This window comes from Narcine bancroftii, chromosome 1 (assembly GCF_036971445.1).
Source record: "Narcine bancroftii isolate sNarBan1 chromosome 1, sNarBan1.hap1, whole genome shotgun sequence".
Taxonomy (NCBI): domain Eukaryota; kingdom Metazoa; phylum Chordata; class Chondrichthyes; order Torpediniformes; family Narcinidae; genus Narcine; species Narcine bancroftii.
The window spans coordinates 132,184,336-132,197,569 of NC_091469.1; the positions used below are offsets into that span (position 1 = coordinate 132,184,336).

A 13,234-nucleotide genomic window follows, 5' to 3' on the forward strand; every position below is an offset into this window, starting at 1 on the left:
ATCCCTCCCTCAGTGCCCTACCATTTATTGTGTATTTTCTATCTTGGTTTGTCCTTCCAAATAGCAGGACCTCACATTTGGCTGTTGCTACTTTTCTCTTTAGAGTGAAAGGATGAGAGGTGAGAGATGTGAGAAGGAACTCAAAAGGTCATGCTGAGTCCATCGAATCATAGAACATTAAAGCAACCTTTCTGTCTGTGCCGAACCATCTTTTTTGCCAAGTTGTGTGGATCTCCACCATCACCAGACCTCCCTCATTATCACTTCACCTTCATTACTGTCGTTATCATGGCTACCACTTGTAGTCGAGGGTGATGGCCTTCGTTCCGTTGATCCACAGAGCAAAGGCGCCTGTGCGTGTATTTATTTAACGTGTTCCTGATGTTGCACTCCAAGCAGCACACGATACTTCACAGATCAATCAACTAATTCCTGTGGCATGGAAACCACAACAATTGGAGCTGATGGATTTGTTGCAGCCTTTATCTGCCTTCACAGCCTTTGAGTTCAGAGTAATTGCGTCTGCCTGTGTGGTGGGACATCACCGGCCTACTGCAGGGGGCAACACCTGTACCTGCAGGAGGGTACTGCCAGCCTACTGCAGGGGGAAACCTCCGTACCTGCAGGAGTGTAAGGGGACAGGACAACATCTGGCCAGCTGTCAATCAGTCGGCCTGAAGGGATCAAGCCCCACCCGGTCAGATGTCGATCACCCTCCGGGATATAAGCCTGCGCCGGCCTCCTGAAGCTCACTCAGAGTTACTGCCAGCCTGGCTCTTTGGAAGTCTTTGTGGATTAAAGCCTGTTGTCCAGTCTTTACCTTGTGTGTGTCTGATTCTGGCTAACAGCGCACTACAGCCTGTTCCACCATTGAGGCCGTGGTTGGATTGTTCTTTCTCAGGGTCCTCACTTTTGACCTTACCGCCATGGGTGATCCTACGAGGAGCATCGCTACAAACGGCATTGTTCTCAGGATCTCAGGACCACACAAGCTTCTCCACCACAACAAGGTGACAATCCAGCGAGAAGTCTTCATTACCAGTGATGATCCTAGCCAAGTTTTACGTTCATGTGCAATCCAGGTTTGAATTCGCTGCTGTCCTGTAAGGAATTTGTACATTCTTCCTGTGACCGTGCAGATTTCCTCCAGTGTCCCGGTTTTCTCCCACGTTCCAAAGGCATGAGGCTAGTAGGTTGTTTGGGTGTAATTGGGCAGTACGGGCTTGCTACCATGCTAAATTAAAAGTTTAAATGAATACCAGTATGGTGAGAAGTAGTGTTCCACAAGCTGGTCATCTCTGACATTCATAAAGCTGTATAATGCCACTAGCATAGAACTGCAGAGCATTACAGCACAGAATCAGGCCTTTGGCACACCTAACCTATGCAGAACTTGGGAACGTGTATGGGCTTTAGAAACTAGTGCATGCGAACGAGGTATTGGAGTTGCATTTTGAGAGGGTGCTGAGGAGAAGAAGGGCCTCGGGTGCCGAGGAGAAGAAGGGCCTCGGGTGCCGAGAAGAAGAAGGGCCTCGGGTGCCGAGGAGAAGAAGGGCCTCGGGTTCCGAGGAGAAGAAGGGCCTCGGGTGCCGAGGAGAAGAAGGGCCTCGGGTGCCGAGGAGAAGAAGGGCCTCGGGTGCCGAGGAGAAGAAGGGCCTCGGGTGCCGAGGAGAAGAAGGGCCTCGGGTGCCGAGGAGAAGAAGGGCCTCGGGTGCCGAGGAGAAGAAGGGCCTCGGGTGCCGAGGAGAAGAAGGGCCTCGGGTGCCGAGGAGAAGAAGGGCCTCGGGTGCCGAGGAGAAGAAGGGCCTCGGGTGCCGAGGAGAAGAAGGGCCTCGGGTGCCGAGGAGAAGAAGGGCCTCGGGTGCCGAGGAGAAGAAGGGCCTCGGGTGCCGAGGAGAAGAAGGGCCTCGGGTGCCGAGGAGAAGAAGGGCCTCGGGTGCCGAGGAGAAGAAGGGACTCGGGTGCCGAGGAGAAGAAGGGCCTCGGGTGCCGAGGAGAAGAAGGGCCTCGGGTGCCGAGGAGAAGAAGGGCCTCGGGTGCCGAGGAGAAGAAGGGCCTCGGGTGGCGAGGAGAAGAAGGGCTCGGGTGGCGAGGAGAAGAAGGGCCTCGGGTGGCGAGGAGAAGAAGGGCCTCGGGTGCCGAGGAGAAGAAGGGCCTCGGGTGCCGAGGAGAAGAAGGGCCTCGGGTGGCGAGGAGAAGAAGGGCCTCGGGTGCCGAGGAGAAGAGGGCCTCGGGTGCCGAGGAGAAAAAGGGCCTCGGGTGCCGAGGAGAAGAAGGGCCTCGGGTGCCGAGGAGAAGAAGGGCCTCGGGTGCCGAGGAGAAGAAGGGCCTCGGGTGCCGAGGAGAAGAAGGGCCTCGGGTGCCGAGGAGATGAAGGGCCTCGGGTGCCGAGTAGAAGAAGGGCCTCGGGTGCCGAGGAGAAGAAGGGCCTCGGGTGCCGAGGAGAAGAAGGGCCTCGGGTGCCGAGGAGAAGAAGGGCCTCGGGTGCCGAGGAGAAGAAGGGCCTCGGGTGCCGAGGAGAAGAAGGGCCTCGGGTGCCGAGGAGAAGAAGGGCCTCGGGTGCCGAGGAGAAGAAGGGCCTCGGGTGCCGAGGAGATGAAGGGCCTCGGGTGCCGAGGAGAAGAAGGGCCTCGGGTGCCGAGGAGAAGAAGGGCCTCGGGTGCCGAGGAGATGAAGGGCCTCGGGTGCCGAGGAGATGAAGGGCCTCGGGTGCCGAGGAGAAGAAGGGCCTCGGGTGCCGAGGAGAAGAAGGGCCTCGGGTGCCGAGGAGAAGAAGGGCCTCGGGTGCCGAGGAGAAGAAGGGCTCGGGTGCCGAGGAGAAGAAGGGCCTCGGGTGCCGAGGAGGAGAAGGGCCTCGGGGGCCGAGGAGGAGAAGGGCCTCGTGGGCCGAGGAGGAGAAGGGCCTCGTGTGCCGAGGAGGAGAAGGGCCTCGGGTGCCGAGGAGGAGAAGGGCCTCGGGTGCCGAGGAGGAGAAGGGCCTCGGGTGCCGAGGAGGAGAAGGGCCTCGGGTGCCGAGGGGGAGAAGGGCCTCGGGTGCCGAGGAGGAGAAGGGCCTCGGGTGCCGAGGAGGAGAAGGGCCTCTGGTGCCGAGGAGGAGAAGGGCCTCGGGTGCCGAGGAGGAGAAGGGCCTCGGGTGCCGAGGAGGAGAAGGGCCTCGGGTGCCGAGGTGAAGAAGGGCCTCGGGTGCCGAGGAGAAGAAGGGCCTCGGGTGCCGAGGAGAAGAAGAAGGGCCTCGGGTGCCGAGGAGAAGAAGGGCCTCGGGTGCCGAGGAGAAGAAGGGCCTCGGGTGCCGAGGAGATGAAGGGCCTCGGGTGCCGAGGAGAAGAAGGGCCTCGGGTGCCGAGGAGAAGGGCCTCGGGTGCCGAGGAGAAGAAGGGCCTCGGGTGCCGAGGAGAAGAAGGGCCTCGGGTGCCGAGGAGAAGAAGGGCCTCGGGTGCCGAGGAGAAGAAGAGCCTCGGGTGCCGAGGAGAAGAAGGGCCTCGGGTGCCGAGGAGAAGAAGGGCCTCGGGTGCCGAGGAGAAGAAGGGCCTCGGGTGCCGAGGAGAAGAAGGGCCTCGGGTGCCGAGGAGAAGAAGGGCCTCGGGTGCCGAGGAGAAGAAGGGCCTCGGGTGCCGAGGAGAAGAAGGGCCTCGGGTGCCGAGGAGAAGAAGGGCCTCGGGTGCCGAGGAGAAGAAGGGCCTCGGGTGCCGAGGAGAAGAAGGGCCTCGGGTGCCGAGGAGAAGAAGGGCCTCGGGTGCCGAGGAGAAGAAGGGCCTCGGGTGCCGAGGAGAAGAAGGGCCTCGGGTGCCGAGGAGAAGAAGGGCCTCGGGTGCCGAGGAGAAGAGGGCCTCGGGTGCCGAGGAGAAGAAGGGCCTCGGGTGCCGAGGAGAAGAAGGGCCTCGGGTGCCGAGGAGAAGAAGGGCCTCGGGTGCCTAGGAGAAGAAGGGCCTCGGGTGCCGAGGAGAAGAAGGGCCTCGGGTGCCGAGGAGATGAAGGGCCTCGGGTGCCGAGGAGAAGAAGGGCCTCGGGTGCCGAGGAGAAGAAGGGCCTCGGGTGCCGAGGAGAAGAAGGGCCTCGGGTGCCGAGGAGAAGAAGGGCCTCGGGTGCCGAGGAGAAGAAGGGCCTCGGGTGCCGAGGAGAAGAAGGGCCTCGGGTGCCGAGGAGAAGAAGGGCCTCGGGTGGCGAGGAGAAGAAGGGCCTCGGGTGCCGAGGAGAAGAAGGGCCTCGGGTGCCGAGGAGAAGAAGGGCCTCGGGTGCCGAGGAGAAGAAGGGCCTCGGGTGCCGAGGGGAAGAAGGGCCTCGGGTGCCGAGGAGAAGAAGGGCCTCGGGTGCCGAGGAGAAGAAGGGCCTCGGGTGCCGAGGAGAAGAAGGGCCTCGGGTGCCGAGGAGAAGAAGGGCCTCGGGTGCCGAGGAGAAGAAGGGCCTCGGGTGCCGAGGAGAAGAAGGGCCTCGGGTGCCGAGGAGAAGAAGGGCCTCGGGTGCCGAGGAGAAGAAGGGCCTCGGGTGCCGAGGAGAAGAAGGGCCTCGGGTGCCGAGGTGAAGAAGGGCCTCGGGTGCCGAGGAGAAGAAGGGCCTCGGGTGCCGAGGAGAAGAAGGGCCTCGGGTGCCGAGGAGAAGAAGGGCCTCGGGTGCCGAGGAGAAGAAGGGCCTCGGGTGCCGAGGAGAAGAAGGGCCTCGGGTGCCGAGGAGAAGAAGGGCCTCGGGTGCCGAGGAGAAGAAGGGCCTCGGGTGCCGAGGAGATGAAGGGCCTCGGGTGCCGAGGAGAAGAAGGGCCTCGGGTGCCGAGGAGAAGAAGGGCCTCGGGTGCCGAGGAGAAGAAGGGCCTCGGGTGCCGAGGAGAAGAAGGGCCTCGGGTGCCGAGGAGAAGAAGGGCTCGGGTGCCGAGGAGGAGAAGGGCCTCGTGGGCCAAGGAGGAGAAGGGCCTCGTGTGCCGAGGAGGAGAAGGGCCTCGGGTGCCGAGGAGGAGAAGGGCCTCGGGTGCCGAGGAGGAGAAGGGCCTCGGGTGCCGAGGAGGAGAAGGGCCTCGGGTGCCGAGGAGGAGAAGGGCCTCGGGTGCCGAGGAGGAGAAGGGCCTCGGGTGCCGAGGAGGAGAAGGGTGCCGAGGAGGAGAAGGGCCTCGGGTGCCGAGGAGGAGAAGGGCCTCGGGTGCCAAGGAGAAGAAGGGCCTCGGGTGCCGAGGAGAAGTAGGGCCTCGGGTGCCGAGGAGATGAAGGGCCTCGGGTGCCGAGCAGAAGAAGGGCCTCGGGTGCCGAGGAGAAGAAGGGCCTCGGGTGCCGAGGAGAAGAAGGGCCTCGGGTGCCGAGGAGAAGAAGGGCCTCGGGTGCCGAGGAGAAGAAGGGCCTCGGGTGCCGAGGAGAAGAAGGGCCTCGGGTGCCGAGGAGAAGAAGGGCCTCGGGTGCCGAGGAGAAGAAGGGCCTCGGGTGCCGAGGAGAAGAAGGGCCTCGGGGACCGAGGAGAAGAAGGGCCTCGTGGGCCGAGGAGAAGAAGGGCCTCGTGTGCCGAGGAGAAGAAGGGCCTCGGGTGCCGAGGAGAAGAAGGGCCTCGGGTGCCGAGGAGAAGAAGGGCCTCGGGTGCCGAGGAGAAGAAGGGCCTCGGGTGCCGAGGAGAAGAATGGCCTCGGGTGCCGAGGAGAAGAAGGGCCTCGGGTGCCGAGGAGAAGGGCCTCGGGTGCCGAGGAGAAGAAGGGCCTCGGGTGCCGAGGAGAAGAAGGGCCTCGGGGGCCGAGGAGAAGAAGGGCCACGGGTGCCGAGGAGAAGAAGGGCCTCGGGTGCCGAGGAGAAGAAGGGCCCCGGGTGGCGAGGAGAAGAAGGGCCTCGGGTGCCGAGGAGAAGAAGGGCCTCGGGTGCCGAGGAGAAGAAGGGCCTCGGGTGCCGAGGAGAAGAAGGGCCTCGGGTGGCGAGGAGAAGGGCCTCGGGTGCCGAGGAGAAGAAGGGCCTCGGGTGGCGAGGAGAAGAAGGGCCTCGGGTGCCGAGGAGAAGAAGGGCCTCGGGTGCCGAGGAGAAGAAGGGCCTCGGGTGCCGAGGAGAAGAAGGGCCTCGGGTGCCGAGGAGAAGAAGGGCCTCGGGTGCCGAGGAGAAGAAGGGCCTCGGGTGCCGAGGAGAAGAAGGGCCTCGGGTGCCGAGGAGAAGAAGGGCCTCGGGTGCCGAGGAGAAGAAGGGCCTCGGGTGCCGAGGAGAAGAAGGGCCTCGGGTGCCGAGGAGAAGAAGGGCCTCGGGTGCCGAGGAGAAGAAGGGCCTCGGGTGCCGAGGAGATGAAGGGCCTCGTGTGCCGAGGAGAAGAAGGGCCTCGGGTGCCGAGGAGAAGAAGGGCCTCGGGTGCCGAGGAGAAGAAGGGCCTCGGGTGCCGAGGAGAAGAAGGGCCTCGGGTGCCGAGGAGAAGGGCCTCGGGTGCCGAGGAGAAGAAGGGCCTCGGGTGCCGAGGAGAAGAAGGGCCTCGGGGGCCGAGGAGAAGAAGGGCCTCGGGTGCCGAGGAGAAGAAGGGCCTCGGGTGCCGAGGAGAAGAAGGGCCCCGGGTGGCGAGGAGAAGAAGGGCCTCGGGTGGCGAGGAGAAGAAGGGCCTCGGGTGCCGAGGAGAAGAAGGGCCTCGGGTGGCGAGGAGAAGAAGGGCCTCGGGTGCCGAGGAGAAGAAGGGCCTCGGGTGGCGAGGAGAAGAAGGGCCTCGGGTGGCGAGGAGAAGAAGGGCCTCGGGTGGCGAGGAGAAGAAGGGCCTCGGGTGCCGAGGAGAAGAAGGGCCTCGGGTGCCGAGGAGAAGAAGGGCCTCGGGTGCCGAGGAGAAGAAGGGCCTCGGGTGCCGAGGAGAAGAAGGGCCTCGGGTGCCGAGGAGAAGAAGGGCCTCGGGTGCCGAGGAGAAGAAGGGCCTCGGGTGCCGAGGAGAAGAAGGGCCTCGGGTGCCGAGGAGAAGAAGGGCCTCGGGTGCCGAGGAGAAGAAGGGCCTCGGGTGCCGAGGAGAAGAAGGGCCTCGGGTGCCGAGGAGATGAAGGGCCTCGTGTGCCGAGGAGAAGAAGGGCCTCGGGTGCCGAGGAGAAGAAGGGCCTCGGGTGCCGAGGAGAAGAAGGGCCTCGGGTGCCGAGGAGAAGAAGGGCCTCGGGTGCCGAGGAGAAGAAGGGCCTCGGGTGCTGAAGGCTTCCTGATTGCATTGGAAGTTTGGATCTGGAGCTCAGGTTTGCTGATTAATTGTACAGGGGTTTGTGTTGCTGCAGAAGCTGAGGGAGCACTGGAGGACATTCAGTAACTCTGAAGAGTTGCTTCTCATTCCCTTTTTTGGCAAGGGGTGCTGGGCGACACTAATGGAGACTTTGTCTGCCTTATGGCAGGTGGAAGGCAATTTTGTGTAATATTACATGCTCTGTCCTATTACTTGACTATAAAGAAATCTTGACTTTTGAATTATTCTGCCTGGTCCCGTTGATCTGCACCCGGACCACAATACTCCATACTAATGCCTTATCAGCTGACAGCTTGCAATTATTATGTCTCAACTTCCAGAAATTGTGACAATTCTTAGAGTAAAGCACCATAACTCCAAGCCCCATTCTGCTGTCCCCACCCTCAATCCAAGGCCCCTTCCCTGCATTTTCCTCGGTTCCAGATTCTGCACAGGACGTAATTTATTATGGCAAATCAGCCTCGCAACCTGCCCATTTTTGGGATGGGGAGGAAACTGGTGGATCTGGAGGAAATGTATTCGCCACAGGGAGAATGCGCAAATTCCTATCAGTGTCTGAGGTCACAGGGTCTGGGTCTCTTGTATGGTGAGGCAGCAACTTCGCCAGCTACACCAATGTGTTCCCTCATCATGAATACAATTAAAGATAGGAATAATATTTTTAGAACATGGAGCATTACAGCACATTACAGGCCCTTTGGCCCTTGATGTTGTGCTGACTGATATATTCCTACCTCATGTTTCTACTTTTCTTTCATCCATGTGCCTGTCTAAGAGTCTCTTAAATGCCCCTAATGTTTTAGCATCCACCACTACCCCTGGAAAGGCATTCCAGCCACCCACAACTCTCTGCATGAAAAACATACCCCCGATATCTCCCCTCAACTTCCCTCCTTTCACTTTGTATGCATGTCCTCTGGTGTTTGCTACTCCCACCTTGGGAGAAAGGTGCTGGCTGTCCATCCTATTTATACCTCTCAGAATCTTGTAGACTGCAATTAATTCACCTCTCACCCTTCTTCACTCCAAGGTGAAAAGTCCCAGCTCTGCTAACCTCATATGACTTATTATTTTGATCCAGGCAACATCCTAGTCAATCTCCTCTGCACCCTCTCCAGAGCTTCCACATCTTTCTTGTACCCTTTACCAGAATTTTGTAGAGGTGTAACATGACCTTTCAACTCTTGAACTCAATTCCCCGACTAATGAAGTTAAGCATCCAACAGGCCTTCTTAACTGTCCTATCAACCTGCACAGCAACTTTGAGCTTCACAGTGTGATCACAGGGAGATTAATCAAGCTCCACAGTCAGCACAAGAGGCGTGGATGGAATCAAAGGACACTGAGTGCCTTGATGTTGTGCTGACTGATATATTCCTACCTCATAAGAGTTTACTGTTAAAAATAACACTGAAATACTTATTGGGTGCTGTCACACAGTTACATAAGATACATCAATTACAGTTTTCCAAATTAAATTACCTTAATATGCTAAGAGAGGGAGGAAAAAAAGGAGAAATAAATATTCACAGTTGCATTTAGTGCAGGAAAAAAAAATTGCTGTTTTGATAGTGCAGACAAATCTTTTGGTGGTCCTGGAGTAGCTTAGAGGTCGTCTGAAGAGCCTGATAGCTGTTCAGACCTAGTCGTGCTGGACGTCAGTCTTCTATACCCTCTGCCTGAAGAGATTGAGACTGAGCAAGAAGAGATTGCAATCAAGATGATGGGAATCCTTAAATTTAAATTAATTTAAAAAAATTAGACTTACAGCCCCGTACAGGCCAATTCAGCCCAATGAGTCTGTGCTGGGTGGGAGGAAACCAGAGTCCCTGGAGAAAACCCATGCAGACATGGGGAGAACATACAAACTCCTTACAGACAACATGGGATTTGATATCAGGTCCAGTCCCGATCGCTGGCGCTGTAAAGATGTTGCGTTAACTGCTGCGCCAACCAAGCCACCCGATCCTTGATGATACTGGATGCTTGCTTGAGATAGCCCCTCATATAGAGGTCATTTCCGCAATTTTCTTGGCTAGGTTTTGTCATTTTCTGCAGCCTTCTAAGTTACTGGGCACTTTAGTTTCTAAACCAGGCCATGATGCAACCAGTAAGTATATTTCCTACAGTACACCTGGAGAAGTATTCAATGACATGCCAAATCTCCTCATACTTCATTTTTTTTAAATCTCGTTAATTTTTGAGTAAGATGCCCTTCCAGCCCATGAGCCTGTGTCACCCAAACACACACAATTAACCCACTATTATGAGCTCCCGTTTTAGTAAAATGGTATTATCACTGTAAGGGATAGTATAGACAGGAGGGAATGAATGGTCACAGTTAACATTTAACATTTCACATAAGCACAACACAAGTCACAACCCAGCAATAATTCAATACTTTGGAAGAACTGAGGGAAGGTTTGTCACAGTCTGTTCCAGATTCAATACATTTGCAAAGTTATTGTGACTTTCAAAGGGAGAACCATTCGACTGCTGAAGAGAAAACAGCCTTTGAAAGCAGGTCTTGTTGCCAGCCATTTTTGTGGATGACTGGACCTTTTCGGTGGATTGACCTGTGCCAGGAGGCTCTTTGGGAAGCAAAGTGGAGGTCTTTTCGGTGGATTGACCTGTGCCAGGAGGCTCTTTGGGAAGCAAAGTGGAGGTCTTTTCGGTGGATTGACCTGTGCCAGGAGGCTCTTTGGGAAGCAAAGTGGAGGTCACTTGGAGAGACTGCTTCATTTTAAGTGTGACAAGTAGTGAAGTGACTTGGAGAGACCGGTGCCAGGGTCCTTCGTGGAGGCCGCCCAGTTCGAGTCTTGCCTACAAACGACCAGGAATGTTGCGACCATAGCTTGTGTGGATGGTGTTGCAATCTAGGGGCTAAAATGTCACGGAATAGAGGACTATGTAACAATTTTTATATTTACTTCATGGTTAAGGGAAAAGTATAAGGTAATTAAGTGGCAATCACAGCATGGAGCAAAGTTGGCTGAGTACAGTAGGGGCAGAATTGTCTGCTTCCAAAAAACAAGGGAGAGGAAATGGATGAAACGATTTAGGAGGAATGCTCAACTGAAGGAGGTGTTGAGTAGCGCAGGAGACACAGGGCAGACCAGAACAAAGAATATCCTGTAAGAAACAAAGGTAATGGAAAGCCAGTCTAGGAAGAAGATTAAGGCATGAGGAGGTGTTAAGGAGAACAGACAGGAACAGAACGATGATTGGAAATATCTGGGGCAGGAATTGATTTCTGGTCAAAACAATAGGATGGTCTGATCTTGAGGATTTAAGATAAGAGATCTACACCCGAGATAAACTGTAGAATAGGAAATTGTTGGTGATATACTTTATGTAAAAATCTAGCAAAGGAAGCCAACTTTTGTTCTGTATGGTATATAAACTGAGCAGACTGGACAATAGGGGTCAGTCTTGGGGAATAGCTCACTGTGCAGGTGACCTATGAACTAACGACTGACCCAGAGCTCTGTTAAGTTTTATTCTTGTGCTGTATAATAAACTGATTGTTGAACCGAAAACCTTCTCCTATCACTTCATTCAACGAGCACGCTGGACTCAGACGACACATAAACTAAATTGAGGGTAAGGTAAAGCCAGAGTCCGACAACGGACATTTCTTCAAAGACAATGCAAGAAGAATTTGTGAGTCTATAACAGCCACAACTGCAGTCGTCCCATCAGTTCAACATTAATTCTGGGCATCAAATTTCAAAGGCCTACATTTCAACACTGAATTTAAAGGACTGACCTTTGAAGTAACTTTCTAGATTTTAGCCTGGACTGTAATGGTTTGTGTATATCTCACACATACACTAGACACCAGTGCATAGATGGGGATAGATTTAGTGTTAAGGATAGTTTAAAAGTTAAGACTATAGTTTAAGAGTTTCAAATAGAGTTTTAAAATTAAACACTGTCTGGTTCATTGTCTATTGCTGCTCGTTACGCACAGATCGTAGCACCACTAATCCTGTGTATCTTTGGAATGTGGGAGGAAACCAGAGCACCCAGAGGAAATCTGTTGTAAGGTGAGCTATTTTTAAAAGTGAGGCTGGGAGGGACTTACTTCCTGTCTGTCTTCTTTACTTCCTGTGTGCCTTGTATATCGCTTGGAGGCCATGGTGTGTGTAAGAGGAGAGAACAACAGAGGAAGAAGATAAGCCTCTGCATGGATTTACTGCTCCAGATAAAGTAGTTCTTTTGAGCTTAAAGTTGTTGAGTGGTTCCTTCTCAAAGTAGAAGTTACCACAAAACCCATGTGGACACAAGGAGAAGGTACCATACAAACAGCATCAGATTCAAACCTGGGTCACTGCTTCACGAACTGCTATGCCAACCCTGTCGCCCAGAAGTACAGATTGTCCCTGACTCCCGACAGTTCAACTTATGATTTTTTGAAGTTATGATGGTTCAAGTCTGTACTTCAAATTTTGAATTTCAATCTGTACCTGCACTTATGAACACTACTCTCTCATGACGCTGCCTCAACCCAGTGTACTTTCAACTGTGTACTGTACGCTAATAGCTATGAGGTTTTGTTTTTTGACTTAGGATGAGAGTGACAGATTGCAACTCCATTGTAAGTTGAGGACTACCATAGAGGCGTTGGTGTGCATTCTACATATTGCCGCAACTATGTACTGGCTCCAGGAGAGGCCCTTCGATATGTGGATACCCAGGAACTTGGAGTTGCTAATCCTCTACAACCATCTTGTGGATGAAGATGGGTGCGTCGTCCCTCAGCATCTCCTTCCTAGAGCAGTTCTGTGCTGTTTTTTAATTTGTAATAGTTCTAGGAGCCTTTACCGGCACCACCTACGGCTCCTAGAACGCTTCCACCAGCGTTGTCTCCGCTCCATCCTCAACATCCATTGGAGCGCTTACATCCCTAACGTCGAAGTACTCGAGATGGCAGAGGTCGACAGCATCGAGTCCACGCTGCTGAAGATCCAGCTGCGCTGGATGGGTCACGTCTCCAGAATGGAGGACCATCGCCTTCCCAAGATCGTGTTATATGGCGAGCTCTCCACTGGCCACCGTGACAGAGGTGCACCAAAGAAAAGGTACAAGGACTGCTTAAAGAAATCTCTTGGTGCCTGCCACATTGACCACCGCCAGTGGGCTGATAACACCTCAAACCGTGCATCTTGGCGCCTCACAGTTTGGCGGGCAGCAACCTCCTTTGAAGAAGACCGCAGATCCCACCTCACTGACAAAAGGCAAAGGAGGAAAAACCCAACACCCAACCCCAACCAACCAATTTTCCCCTGCGACCGCTGCAATCGTGTCTGCCTGTCCCGCATCGGACTTGTCAGCCACAAACGAGCCTGCAGCTGACGTGGACTTTTTACCCCCTCCATAAATCTTCGTCCGCGAAGCCAAGCCAAAGAGTTCTAGGAGAACTCGCACTGCCAGTATGTCAATGAAGACTCCGGAAGAGCAAAACATTACTGACCACACCACATCCTGAACTCTTTCACATCATTGTTTTGATCCCAATAAATTAATCACAACATAAACTTAATTGACCTTCTAAAGTTTGATCGTTCAGCTTTATGAAATTTTTGCATCCAATGCAGAATGTAACGGAAATCCAATGCATCAATGGTGATCATAAAACTTGCATCCATGCACGAAATGGCTAGGGGTGCAACTTCAATACCATGCTTGATTGTTTTTACCTCCCACCCTCCAAAAACAGATGGGGTTTGTAGGTTAATTGGGGCTTTTTGGGTGGTGCGGGCTCATGGGCCTGTTACTGTGTATATGTCTCCACATTAAAATTTTTAGAAATCATAATTTTAGACAATGAAAACCGATTTAGAGATATTAGACAGGTGATTGATGCCGTCACACTGTTAGAATGGTTTAAATTTAGATTTTTAATTTGGGTGCAAAGGGGACAGCTGTTGAACAATGTATGATCAGATAGATATTTGAGAAGTGAAACACAAAAACTGCAGCTGCTGAAATCTATGAGCAAACAAATGGAAGCTGGAGGGACTTGGTCAGTCAGCGTCCGCGGAGAGAAGTAGTTAGGGCAAACAAGAACTATTTCTCTCCATTGATG

General features: G+C 54.7%; 1 long non-coding RNA gene across 9 annotated transcripts in view; it reads left to right on the forward strand.

Moving 5' to 3' along the window:
* The window catches only part of LOC138764390 (uncharacterized), a 53,406-nt gene that overhangs the window by 12,854 nt on the left and 27,318 nt on the right, over positions 1 to 13,234 (forward strand). For all 9 annotated transcript variants that reach the window (XR_011358137.1, XR_011358150.1, XR_011358146.1 and 6 more), the window contains one exon: positions 11,117 to 11,192. This is a non-coding gene — a long non-coding RNA (uncharacterized lncRNA). The remainder of the gene's footprint in view (positions 1 to 11,116; positions 11,193 to 13,234) is intronic.